This window comes from Haemaphysalis longicornis, unplaced genomic scaffold (assembly GCF_048455015.1).
Source record: "Haemaphysalis longicornis isolate Haplotype H1 unplaced genomic scaffold, Haemaphysalis longicornis Haplotype H1 scaffold_13, whole genome shotgun sequence".
Taxonomy (NCBI): domain Eukaryota; kingdom Metazoa; phylum Arthropoda; class Arachnida; order Ixodida; family Ixodidae; genus Haemaphysalis; species Haemaphysalis longicornis.
In genome coordinates, this window is record NW_027526233.1 from 2254088 (window position 1) to 2267835 (window position 13748).

The 13748-nt window shown below is 48.3% G+C and overlaps 1 protein-coding gene across 1 annotated transcript in view; it reads left to right on the forward strand.

Moving 5' to 3' along the window:
- Positions 1-1446: 1446 nt before the first annotated feature.
- LOC144164209 (organic cation transporter protein-like) overlaps positions 1447-13748 on the forward strand; it is a 203190-nt gene continuing 190888 nt past the window's right edge. The window contains exon 1 of the mRNA XM_077694726.1: positions 1447-1653. The gene's annotated coding sequence lies outside the window, so the exon portion shown is untranslated. The remainder of the gene's footprint in view (positions 1654-13748) is intronic.

The following is a 13748-nucleotide window of genomic DNA, read 5'->3' on the forward strand; positions in this document are numbered from 1 at the left end:
AAGCCGACATCGCGCCGGTAGACTTCAACGATTTGGGCTGTGTTGAAATTTGAAACAGAATTGCACTTGTCTTTACCAGGAGCCTTCGTCGGTGTTCCACGAAATCATGGTGTTTCGTTATCTCCTTTGTGCAAACCATCTTATGCGTGGAGATGCCCGTCGGTGCCACGCGTCGAAATCGTCCGCTCACGTAAGAATACACAGGGCTGTTACTTTGATAAAAACACAATTTTTAAATGCCTTTGTTATTTGAATTCTGAGTCAACGTTTTTTCGCAGCGCTAGCTATTGTGTTTTAATACCGGTCGAGAGAAAAAGCCCGGAGCCTGTGAAGGCGAAGCGCCGTGAGTAGACAGAACTGCTGAAGAAGAGGGAATGTCAGCTGTGATTTGGCGTACTCACGGCGCCTTGCCTCCATTTCCTGCTGTTTCTCTTGACTGGCATTACAGAACAGCAAGTGACACTGTGGAAGGCCATTGGCTCAGCATGAAATCATAAAGTAACTGCCCTGTGTATTGTAAGGCGAGACGAGACTTCCCTAAAGACAGGGGACAATGCCAGGCATAATTGTGCGCTTTTCGCGTCAATCACTTCGAGACTCTTGGTTTGTAAAACGACAGGTCCTGAGGGCTGCAAAATCGACGGTATCGATGATGACACACAGAACGTCTTCGGGATACCCGCAACTGGCAGGTCAGAATGGATTAGGGTATGCCGGACATTGCAATAACGACGTTCTTCTCAAGCAAGAACATGGCTTTCCGATGGTTTTCCTTCACCGCAAGACCCGAAAAATGAGAGTGTAGTAACTTTTTCTTATATCACAGCACAGCTGAATTTGTAACAATGCCGCTATCACACCACGATCACAATGCTACTTCGTTTGTGCCTTCCGCTTTCGCCGATAAAAACCCCGTCAACTTTTTAAAGCATTTATCGCTTAAACGTGCGTAACATACGGAAAAAGAAAACTAAATGTGAATTTCTTTTCATCCTGTTCACGGATCCTGGGCCATGGTAAATATAAATGGCTTCGGGCGAAAAGCGGTTCAGCACACATTGCCAGGGACATCGACATGGGCGGTTATGGGGCTGGCGATTGAAGAGCGACTAGGTGAGGAGGGAACAAACACTAGTAACGAAAAACCAAGTTTTATTCAACAATAAAACAATTATATTTTACGAACAAAATTTATTTCTGAATCACACTTATTTAGGCACAGTGTGCAAATAAATTATGAAAATCTTGTTCATTCTCAAAAACCTTTTTTGTAGCGCCCTCAGAAGAATGGCACATGTCATTGCTCTGTGATGCAGTCCTTGTACTGTTCGGAAAGGCGCGACCAAAGTTCGTCTGCTAGGAAACGCCCCTCGCGTGTTTTGGTGGTGCGCATTCGCATTCGCATTCGTTTTTTCGTGTTAATTCGGTTGGCACTTACTTTTTGCTGTGCGTGGAGTTGCGAGGTGCGTGGCACCGTGGGTGAACATGTTTAGTGCCATGCTCGGCGGGCACGGTGTCCTGCGGGACAATGCGGCCAACGTTGAAGCGGAGCGCTTTCCTCAGTACGAACAAAACGATGTGCTGTACAAGGTTGCAACAGCAACTCCCGTACGCCTGGAGTTTTACTGCACCATTTTCCTCTCCTTTCCACAGGTAACGCGAAACTATACTACTGTTAAGACATGCACGGGTGCTGTGTAATAGGACGTGGTGGTGCTTCGAAAAAAAAATGGGTCTAAAGCTATGTTCTCTCACAGTTATCCCCTGATTTCACCTCAGGTTGGCTTGGAACAAGTGGCGTCAATTACTCTTGGACTTGTCAGCGTATTCAGATGGCGCAAATACTGTGCGCCACTCGGATCCAAACAATTAGCTTTAGTTGTCTCTCAGTGCCTTCTATATTGGATTACAAGGCTTGTAGTGATCATTGCTTCCCGCGCTTGTATGCGCAACCAATATTTCCATCGCAGTACTGTGTTGTGCGTCTCCGTGATGCGTTCCTGCCAAATCTTTCCTGCTATGTGCTTTTACTTACTGGCGTCGCTTTCTTTTGCATTGATCCATTTTTTTATGTTTTTACTTATCTGTTGCGACACTTGCCTAAACAATGCAACCAGGCAATTGCAGGCGGGAATCCGGGTTGAAGTTCCGTAGGAACCCATGTCTACTTGATAAGACGCCGCGACAGCTGCGGTTGAGAGTTGTGTGCTCGTTGCACTTTCGTGAATTGGCATTCCTGCGGCCGGGTTTTCTGCGTAAAGATGCAGTGCCTAGTTCGTTTCTCTTGTTTCGAAGCAGTTTTGCAGTTTAGGCTTTCACTGCTCATGATGCTATGAGTTAAGGGTAAACTGAATTTTTTGGCGCGTAAAGAAAATCATAATGCATGTAGTGCCCACGAACATTTTATACTTATTTGTATACGTGCTGATTTTGTCCCGTATGGTAAAGCTGTTTATTGTTTGTCCTGGAATAAAATTCAAATGTCTCGATTACAGCTTGACTGTGCGCTATTTCTTCTCTTAGAAGTGAAGCACACAAACCGAGCAAGCATTATATAACCTTGAGGTACGCCTTATCACCTTAAGGCACGCACGCAACACGCGTATGTGCGACGCAAATAAAGAACCCAGCAGTGGCGTTGGTAGAAATTTTATCGGTGTGAGGAGGGGGCACGTTTTTATATGAAGGGATGGGGCAGAGTGGTCGAGTGTCCTTTTCTACTCTGTATCGCATGACAGAAAAATAATCCGAAAGGGAGGTACGTGCCCGGTTCTCGGTTCGCCACTAACTGCAATCAAGGTACACACAGAAAACAAGCGCTGTAAACAACAAACAGGACGAGGCGTGACTATGGACCAACGCGCCCAAAACTTTTCTCTTCTGAAGAGCAATCAAGGTAACACAGAATAAATTTTTAGGTAAAATGAAAGATGTTTTCAGCAATAACGAGGCGAATCATACGACAGTATGCTTAAGCACGGTTCTCTAGTCACGAGTCTGTACTAGTTAAGCTGGCGTTGACTTCATTGAAGCACACTTGCCAAGAGCTCGCCAACTTGCGTCGGATGGCATATACATGAGCCCTCAGCGATCAGAGGCCTGCTAAACCTATTTTGAAATCAAATTGTCGCGCTAGTACCACCAAAATGACGTCACTTTTTTGACCGGATCTTGTGTCATATGCGGTTAATTTTTTGTTCCGCTGGTAGTGTTTCCTCCTCACATAGATGGCTCTAAGCGCCATGAGCATATTAAAAGCTGGTATTTTAAGAACGTATGGGCTTCTATGGAAGTTTTGCTACCAGTTACATTTACCTTGCCTGGGCAACAAATTTGACGCCCTGGCTTTTTATGAGACATAATTTGGCGGCTGTCAAGATGCACTGAAACTTCAAAGTTATAAATGTGAATCTATGCGCGGCACACACAAAAAAAGGTGGTGGTGTAGCACTTTACATTAGCATAATTTTTCTTACCAGGTTATCCCAGAGCACACAAAAATCAATACAAGATTTCAATGCCTCTTTGTTATATATAGCGCGTTTTTTGTGTTCTATTGGTTAATGGAGCAATGAAGGGAAAACACAAGTTTGGTTCATTCAAAAGATTCCCTCGTTAGAATCTTACTGACACCACTTTTAACGCAAACTTCGCTCAAATAAGCTACATAATTAGGAAAAACAGAAAAAGCTAGTGGGCCATGCGACCCACTAGCTCATTTCCGCAACAGAACCTATCATGTCATACCAGCCAGCTCTGCGATTGTAGGAGGGCGGAAAACGCAAAAGCAAATTAGGCAGAGCCTATAAGCTTGCCAAACGAGCTATTTGGGCTTAAATTTAGGACACATTCTTTTTAAAGCCCTAAGATTGGTGCGACCAACAGTAGAAGTTACGAAAGCACACGTAAACATCGAAGTACCGATGCGCTATGGTGTTGGTACTGCGCGCACTATGCTTGGTTTAGCTGCACAGGATTGCGGGACTTTGGGGTTGTCTTAGACGACCCTGGCCGATGGACGCAAGTAACGGGGTCTTACGTGACCATATTTGCCGAGCAAACACCATGAAACGATTATTTTCTCTTATTATCACGAAACGAATATTTTCTCCCTGAACAAAAACAAGCCTGGTTTATATACGGTCAAAACGAAACCAAAGGCAGGGAAGCGCGGGCCGCGGTATGTTGGCACAATCTAGGTTCAGTAGATGTAAACAAGGCTTCCCAATCGGCTGCAGAGCGCTCGGTTCCTGTGATGTCATTGCAGACCAGAAAAACGCGCTGTTTAGCGAGGAAATCTCAATTCTAACTTAAAGTAGTTAATTTCGCAGTGAATAAACCAAGTACAAGGAAGCAAGCGCAAGGGGCATTATAAAACACGAAATATTTCGAATAACACAGTCTTGTATTTTGTCTTCATGGCTTCTTTAAAGAACGGTTGGAGTTACCCAGTGTTCGTCTGGGTCGCTCCAAGAGTAATTTGAGTTTCTTTATTCTTTTTTAGATTATTGGTCGTCCGGAAATACTCGTGTGGTGATTTTGGTTGACTTTAATATTTATCTCTTGCATCCGTCTGAATCTGTTAATTAATCTGTCTGTGAATTCTTTGATATTGTGACCTCTACAGGTTTCTGACACCTAATTGACATACCTACTCGCATTCCGGGTTAGAGGGAGACGATTATTGACTTGTGTCAAAGAAATATATATTCAGGTAATCCGGAGTCATGTATACTTACAAGCGATATCAGTGACCACCTATTTTTTGTCGTATTTTAAAACTTAACTCGTACTCTTTGACACAAATGGAAACATACCTGTTCCTTTTCGGATGATTACGACCGAAGTCATTGAGATTTTTTGACAAATTGTTTGTATGGTTGATTTGCCAGTTCTCAAGAATAGAAGATTGTGATTTACTGCACGATTCCTTGCTTAAGAAAATGATAGCAATTTACGATCACGCATTCGCAACGAATACGATGTAGAAGTGCAAGAAGGCAAGAAAGCCTTGCACAACTCTGGAGCATCTACGAAGAATAAAACCTGGAAATAAGCTTTTTAACAAGTGTATAGTCAGTAAAGCCTTCTGTATTAAAAAAGAAGTTGAAAAGGTTATACATAAATTTAATGCAGATATAAAGACATCTCGAATCCATTTTATACTGACAAATTTGCGTATGTAGCAAGTTATCATTGGAAAAGCTCACATATTGTAAAAGATTTGCTAAGGAAAACACAAACCACAATACCTGGTGAAAGGAAAGTAGGTGAAAAAGCCCTCACTGGGAAGGCAATTTATAGCGCATGCAACTGATAGTTCATGTCTTTCGCAGCAACTTACGCAGTTACTGCTTGCAGCCTGAGATATATATTAACTGTAACCTCGCTAATTCCATTTTTCTTCGCCCCGCAACACCAACCGATATTCTTGGATTTATAAATCAGCTTAAAAATAATTGCTCCGGTGGATTTGATCGTATTAAAGGGGCACTTAGTGAATTTATCAAGCTTCTGTTTTTGCTTGGCCTGCGTATACCGGCTCAAGCAAACGCCATTTTCATCATTTATCCTTTTGATAAGGCGGTGTTTATTTTATGAAGCCCGAAAGACGAAAAACTACGTTGCGCGGTCTGCGGCGGCCGCACCAACTAAAGCAATGACGTCCATACGAGATGGTCCGCGATTGGACGATGCCCAAGATTAGAATTCAAAGCAGTTTCGGTTTTTGTTCTGTTTAACAACAAGTTTGGCATCCAGCGTTAGCATTGGCTAGGCATTCTCGATATCTTAGTAATCGGGATAACGCGCTTCTGCCATGTCGACAGCCGTAAAATGCGTCTATGCCTACCAGCACGGCATAGAATCGGAACAATCAAAGCCGAGGCGTACGCAATGTATGAACGCTCTTCGCGTCACCGGAGACGCCCAAATGCTATGCGCTTTTCACCCACCTTTAATGCTCGCCTAGCTTGTGCCTGTATCGTAACAGGTATGTTCGCACCAGGCCAAGGGTCGGCTGATTCGGAACTGTGCCCTAAAGCAGTCGGTGCTTATGGCAACACCACGCGAACGAGAACTCACCAGCGCGTCAGTGGAGTCTGCATGCGTTCTGCCGACTCGGTTGTGGAGCAAGGAATGCTACATCGCGAAAATGGGAAATTCAGTGAAGTAAATATTGGCCCAGAACAAATAAATCAACTTAAAAAAAATCGCGCCAATCCACCCCGTGAATGTGGTTGGAAAGCAAAGCTGTAAACGGCACCCATAACATTACCCATGCGACGTCACTTAAATTCACTCACACCGCTCTACAAATAGCAACACCAGAGAGAAGTGAAATGCACTTAACCACACCATTTATTACTTCAAAGAGATATTCTTGTTAAGGTTAAATCAATGCATGAAGCATGAACGGTGTTTGGTTGAGTTGTATTGGTGTAGCACAAGAGTGGACACTTTTTTTATAAAATGAAAGTAAGCTCCAACCCGGTGTTAGACGATCTGTGTTCTCCGTCTCTGCGCCGCGGACGGAGGCGACGAGATTTGCGGCAGAGAAGGAGGAGGAGGAAGACATACTTCTGCTCAGATTTCTGAACGGCCCAGAGTGCAGCCCCGGGGAGTGATTCCTTCTTCTGTGGGGCCCATATGCAGTCCGCGCAGCCTGTGTTCTGTCCACCCGCTGAACCTGGGACGGTAGAGAGGGCCTGGACAGCATCATCTCCCATTGATCTTGTTGGGTAGTTGACGGAAAGAGAGGAGGGTGCTCAGGGCTAAAGTCGCACACCCCGATTACAGGGCGGAGTGTTCCTACTTCTGAGCAAAAGTTACATTCAGCGTCGTAGCGATTCGGATACATTAAGTGAAGACGCGTAGGCTGTGGGAAGGAGCCCGGATTATATGAGCCGTAGGGTAGTTTGTTGTTCTCTGGAAAGGTCAGGGTAAGGCGAAGGTACGGTCTGTCTCAGAAGGCGATAATGCTGGGTTATCTCCCTGAACGGGACAAGCGGGTGACTATCCTCGTGCAGCTCCATAGCACGGGAGGTAAAAGCGCAGGCTTTTTGGGTGGGCGTATTTCTTGCCCTCCATTGAAGCGTGAGGGGGTGTCCATATGAGCTGAATGGAACCGTTTGGGGAGTGTTTTAAGTGCGAATGCACTTCTTAAGCGACCCTGAATCACGCGTCCACCGCCGTCCGTCCATCCGCACCACATACCCACTTAGGGCGATTGGCCAAGAAGAGTTTTTAAGTGCGAAAGCGACCCCACCACATACCCACTTAGGGCGATTGGCCAAGAAGAGTTCCTTCGCTACCCATTCGGCATATCTTCGTGATACTAACCACTTCCTACGGGAAATTAACAACATAAAAATCCCTGATGGCGCCTTCCTTGTAACTATAGATGTAACTTCTCTGTACACAAATATACCTCACCGAGATGGGATTGAAGCCATGGTTGAATCCTATAGCATACATCGGGATCACGAGGCGCCAAGCCCACAAGTCATTGAAACTTTGACCAGGCTAGTGTGGAATTAAATAGCTTTTAATTCCACAATCAGTATTATCTTAAGCGACCCTGAATCACGCGTCCACCACCGTCCGTCCGTCCGCACCACATACCCACTTAGGGCGATTGGCCAAGAAGAGTTTTTAAGTGCGAACGCGACCCCACCACATACCCACTTAGGGCAATTGGCCAAGAAGAGTTCCTTCGCATCACCCGTGCATTCGCACTTCCCCATGCTCCCCTTCGGGGAAATGCGGGTGAATTTTTTTAAGCACGCGCAGTGCAGGTCAGGACACCCAACCCTACTGGTAATTCCAGTAGGCTTGCTGGGAATCGATGACTACCCTCCGAACCCCTGGTTGAGCGAGAGCCTAGGTGATGGCTGCCTCTTCTGTTGCCGTCATTTCTTGGGTCCTAAGCGAGGTAGACACAAGGAGGTTGGTTCTGGAGGTAGCCACGATGATGGCGTATTGCTGCCCTCGATGTTTGGAGGCGTCTGTACAGATAACTGCATGATCCCCACCGAGGGTGGTGTTTAGCGCTTGAGCCCGTGCTTTTCGGTGACCCTCGTCATGTGAGGGGTTCATATTTCTAAGCAAAGGGAGCTTCTTAGTTTTAGTCGCCAAGAGTCTGGGAGTACGCCAAGTGGAGTGACATTCTGGGCTGCCCTGCCAATCTGGTGAAGCATGCGGTTGCCCATAGCAGTTCTGAGTCGGACCTTCTGGTTAGAAAGATGGCCTTCTATCAGCTCTTCCACCGTGTTGTGGAGCCCCGTGCTAAGCAGCCTCTGTGTGGACGCACTCATGAGAGGACCAATTGCCTGCTCGACCGCCTTTCTAATCATTATATAAAGCATCTCTATGTCTTCCTTGTCGAGAAGAAGACAGGGGGGTGACGTAAGTAACTCTCGAGAGGACAAAAGCTTCAATTAATCGAAAGGTACCGGATTCCTTTAGGCCCTGCTTCTTGGTGGCAACTCGCCTGATCATGTGTATGATTTGATTAATGCTGTTTTTGAGGCGCTGCAAGGAGACGTCACTCTTGGTGTTAGCCCCGAGATGTAGGCCCAGGATTTTGATGCTGGGGCTTGGAGTGATGGCCTGGCCATCAAGGAGTATTTGAATGTATTCCTTGGTTTGGCGTAAGGGCGGACGACAAGGAGCTGTGATTGTTTACGTGAACACTGGGGGCCACAGGCTTTAGCACATTGGCGTACTAGAAGTGAGGTGCCATGAATTGGTGTGAGCTTCCTTTAATTTTTGTAACTCTTAGCACATGAGCAAGGTGCGCACAGGGCCGCTAGACGGGCGTGAGTGGTCCCGTGACGCTTTCACGTGGCATTCAGCGAGAACGCGGGGGGTAAACCCGTAGATGTGCTTGGTGAGTACACCACCTGTCTTCCCAGTCTTCGCGTGGGCTCGTAGCTGAATCGGTAAGACAACGGGCTCTCGCTTTGATAGTCTATTAGTTCCAGGTTCGATTCCCGGCGGTGCCAGTGAATTCTTTTATTTGTTCGCTGGAGTTTTCTGGTGACACCAACGGTCGCGAAAGAACCCTTGGGGGGTAGAGGTAAAAAGCTTTGCTTTAAAACACAGGCTCTCCGAGATTCGAACTTCCGAATTACGAAACGATGGACTCGTTGTTCTGTTTCAGACCTCCCGGCGATAAGCCAGCGCTGCCAGCGATTCAAATATAAAGTGTATATTGCATACCCTGTTTACATTTTTATTTTGTTTTAGCATGGGAAGCAGCTTAGATAGCCATTTGTTGAACAAAGTTCGTGCAGTAGAGTTCTCTCTTATTCCCACAAATATCTAATCTCTAGCAACTGCATTCCTTAGGCTGAAAAGCAATCACAAATTTGTGGTCTTGCTGCTGGCCGCTGTGCTAATTTGCCCAGCGCATGAAGTACTTCCCGCAGCTTGGTTTTACGCCGCAAATAAAAGTTTGGGTGAATTTTATTTCCTTAGTATTCATATTAACTTCGCTGACTCATTTCCCGCGTTTAATTGGCCTTAGATTTTTATACTTGCGTAACAGTCAGCGAAGCCTCGCATGCGCGCTTGTGTTGAGCTACTTGGACTTAGAGGTTGATGCATACTACAAACTAAGAAATTAAAGGCTTATTATTCTAGGCACAGGCGTGTCGTGGCTTGGTTTCAACTGAGCGACCGGATTGCGACGAAACGCCGGCGGCCGGCTGACTAAACGCTGATGCGACTGATTCAGTCGGGCGAACCACGAAAACCGTGATCGCCGACGATCATTTCACCCTGCCACCCCGCGCAAGCTTGACGATCAGCGTCTACTGTGAAGATGTGGTTCCTGATATCTACGCTACCGTAGAGAGTGAGCAAAGGTTGCTTCTCGGACATGATGCCTCTGTTGCAAGAGCATTGCGCGCTTTAAGCAACGTCAATCCCACGTTTTGGTCAATAATTTCACCGACGAGTACCAGCATTTAAACAAGGGCGCTGCAATTTCGTTCTTAGAATAAACGCAAGAAGCAAGTGAGGTGATCGTGGTTGCCGAATTTGAACGCGCACCCGAAAATACCTGGAAGCTTCCGAGTCCCTTGGACGTGAATCCGGCGTTACCGCAAGCAGAACGGAACAAATTATTAGCTTTGCTGCGTCTCTACAGGGAGGGTTTTCCATCGAACTCAAAACTACGTCATACACCTCTAGCGAAGCGCCGAATAATAACCGAAGATGGAGCCCGACCTACCCGACAGTCACCGTACCGCGTCTCTTCCCAGGAGCGGGAAGCCATCCGGACTCAAGTCGACGACATGCTCAGCGACGACATTATACAGCCATCGAAAAGCCCCTGGGCTGCGCTGGTTGTACTGGTGAAGAAAAAATACGGTACATTAAGGTTTTGCGTCGACTACCGGCGACTGAACAAAATCACCAAAAAGGACGTGTACCCCCTGCCACGAATCGACGACGCCCTCGACCACCTCTGCCATGCGAAGTACTTCTCATCGATGGATCTGATGACCGGCTACTGGCAAATTGAGGTGGACGAGAGAGACCGAGAGAAGACCGCATTTATAACCCCGGACGGCCTATACGAGTTCAAGGTGATGCCGTTCGGGCTGTGCACGGTGCCAGCAACGTTTCAAAGAGTCATGGACACTGTGCTAGCTGACCTGAAGTGGCACACCTGCCTCGTATACCTAGACGACGTTGTGGTATTCGCCCGGACTTTCGACGAACAACTCGCAAGGTTGGAATCTGTACTCGAGGCCATTCGTGGGTCGGGGCTAGCGCTGAAGCCTGAAAAGTGCCGTTTCGTGCACGAAGAGCTCACGTTTTTGGGCCATGTCGTCAACGCCGCGGGAGCCCTACCTGACCCGGCAAAAACTTCAGCCATTGCTAACTTCCCAAGGCCGAAATACAAGATGGGCGTGAGAGGATTTCCCGGACTGTGCGCATACTACCGGCGCTTCGCCAAAAACGTCGCGCGTATTGCAGAGCCACTCACACCCTTGGCGAAAGATAGCTCCCCCTTTAGCTGGGAAAACGACCAAGAAAAGGTGTAGAGAAGGGCGTACTAGGCGCGTCGAGAAAGGCCGCATGACGCGAGGTGGCAAGCTATACAGAACGGTCAGGATCCGCGGCGAAACGAAAAATAAAAATTCCCCCGCATTTCCCCGAGGGGGAGAATGTGAAAGTGCGAATGCACGGTTGTCGGCCCGCTTGCGGCGCTTGCGCTCGGCCCCCGCAGCCCACCGCCTCGCCGCCTTCTCTTCCATCTCTTCCATCGGGTTTGTAGTATCACGTGTACACCACGCAGTTATCAAGCCGCTATAACGCCGCTGAGTCGCCAACGCACGCCGCTGACGACGTAGTTTGAATGCGTTAAAGATATAAGGCGCGTCACTAACGCTGATATCACGTCGCGTCCGTGGCTTGGTCGGTAGAGCGTCGCGCTGCGGCCGCAAAGTCCGCGGATCGAAACCTGGCGCCGGATGCTGTTTCTTTATAGAGGAGCACTGCGGACGCCGACGCCGCCGATGCCGGCGGTGGATGGTTTGGGGTCGCTTATAAAGTGCATTCGCACTTTATAAGCGTTCTGCGAGCTGCAAAAACGCCTGCAAAGCCCGCCCGTGGTCGCCCATTTCGAGGAAGACCCCAATACCGAAATGCACACGGACGCCGCCGATATAGGCGTGGGTGCCGTCCTCGTAGAAAAACAAAGCGGTTGCGAAAAAGTAATCGCCTCTGCCAGCCGTGGTTTGTCGAAGGGGGAGAAAAACTACACAGCGTCTGAAAAAGAGTGCCTCGCTACTATATGGGCGATTTCAAAATTTCGCCTATACGTGTATGGTAGACCATTCAAGGTTGTGACAGACCACCATGCGCTGTGTTGGCTCGCCAATTTGAAGGACCCCTCAGGCTGTGTCGGGCGGTGGAGCGCGCGCCTGCAAGAGTTGGACGTTGCAACCGTCTATAAATCCAGAAGGAAACACTCCGACGCCGACTGCCTGTCTCGCGCTCCCGTCGACCCACCAGCACAAGAGTCTGATGAAGACAGCTCGTTCTTCGGAGTCGTGGCGCAGAGCGACTTAGCCGCCCAGAAGCGTGCCGACCCCGACTTACGCGACATAATCGACTACCTCGAAGGATACAACGTCGCCGTGTCTAGGACCTTCAAACGCAACCTACCAGCATTCAGCCCCGGAACCAGAACGAATTATCTCCTTGTCATCCCCGCAGACCTTCGCGACGAAATTTTGGAAGCGTGCCACGACTCCCCAAATTCCAGACATCTAGCCAACAGCCCGCACAATTGGAAAAATCAAGGCGCAGTACTACAGGCCCCGCCTTACATCCGACGTCACCCACTACGTCCGGAGCTGCCGTGACTGTCAGCGACGAAAGACGCCACCGACGAGACCCGCCGGACTTTTGCAGCCGATTGCCGTCTCATCGAGGCCTTTCCAGTTTGGAATGGACGTTCTGGTTCCGTTCCCTAAGTCACGATCCGTGAACAAGTGGATTGTCGTAGCGACTGACTACATGACGCGCTACGCATAGACGGCCACTCTTCCGAGGGGGACTGCACAAGAAGTCGCGAAGTTTTTTATTAACCAAGTTGTGCTGCGACATGGAGCCCCTGAAGTCCTAATCACGGACCTCGGAACGGCCTTTACTGCGGAGCTGATGGAAGGAATATTGCGCTACAGCAGCACGAATCACCGAAGAACGACGGCGTACCACCCCCAAACGAACGGACTAACCGAACGCCTGAACAAGACAATCGCTGATATGCTGTCAATGTACGTCGACGTTGAACATAAGACTTGGGACAAAGTGCTCCCGTATGACATGTTTCATACAACACGGCTATCCAGGAAACTACGCAGGTGACGCCATTCGAGCTTGTCTAGGGAAGACGGCCGACTACGAAGCTTGACGCCATGCTTCCGCATGTAGACGACGACGACCTGAACCCCGACGTCCAAGGATACCTTCAGCGTGCGGAGGAGGCCCGCCAGCTCATTCGAGTTCGTACAACCGACCAGCAGCTGGTGGATGTCGGGCGCTACAACCTCCGACGCCGAGGCGCCAAGTACCACCCAGGGGATCGTGTGTGGGTTCGGACTCCCATCCGACGACGCGGACTCAGTGAGAAGCTTCTGCGACGATATTTCGGACCCTACCTGATTCTACGACGTGTCGGCCAACTTACCTAGGAGGTGATCCCCGATGCTGATTCCGGAACATCACGACGACGCACGTGGCCCGAAGTCGTCCACGTGGTCCTCTTGAACCCTTACTATGCAAGATGACGGAATTTTTTTATTGTTTCTTCGCATGGTCTTGTGTTTTATCATTGGGTCGATGCACTCTCAGAGGGGGTAATGCCACGAACCATGTATGGGTTTGTTTATTTATTGTTTGTTTTTACTCACGCCCGGCTCTGTTCTCTGTGTCAAAAGCGAAGCGCGTCTTCTATTCTTTATTTTTATGTCGCAGAGGCTATCTCATTCAGATAAGCAGACTGTTTAGTCTTACCGTCACTATCCCAGAATAATATTTTCTGATTTACAATGTTGTGGATGTAAAACGACGATGCCGGAAACACTCGCGCCGAAAGATAAAAGCCTGCAGAGAAGACGCCACGGCATTAGAATCCTCGACGCTCGCCTTCGCACGTCACTTTGTTGACTGCTGCTTCGCCGCCTGTATTTTTTGAGTTGTTGAGGGAACACAAGTTCGCTCCATAA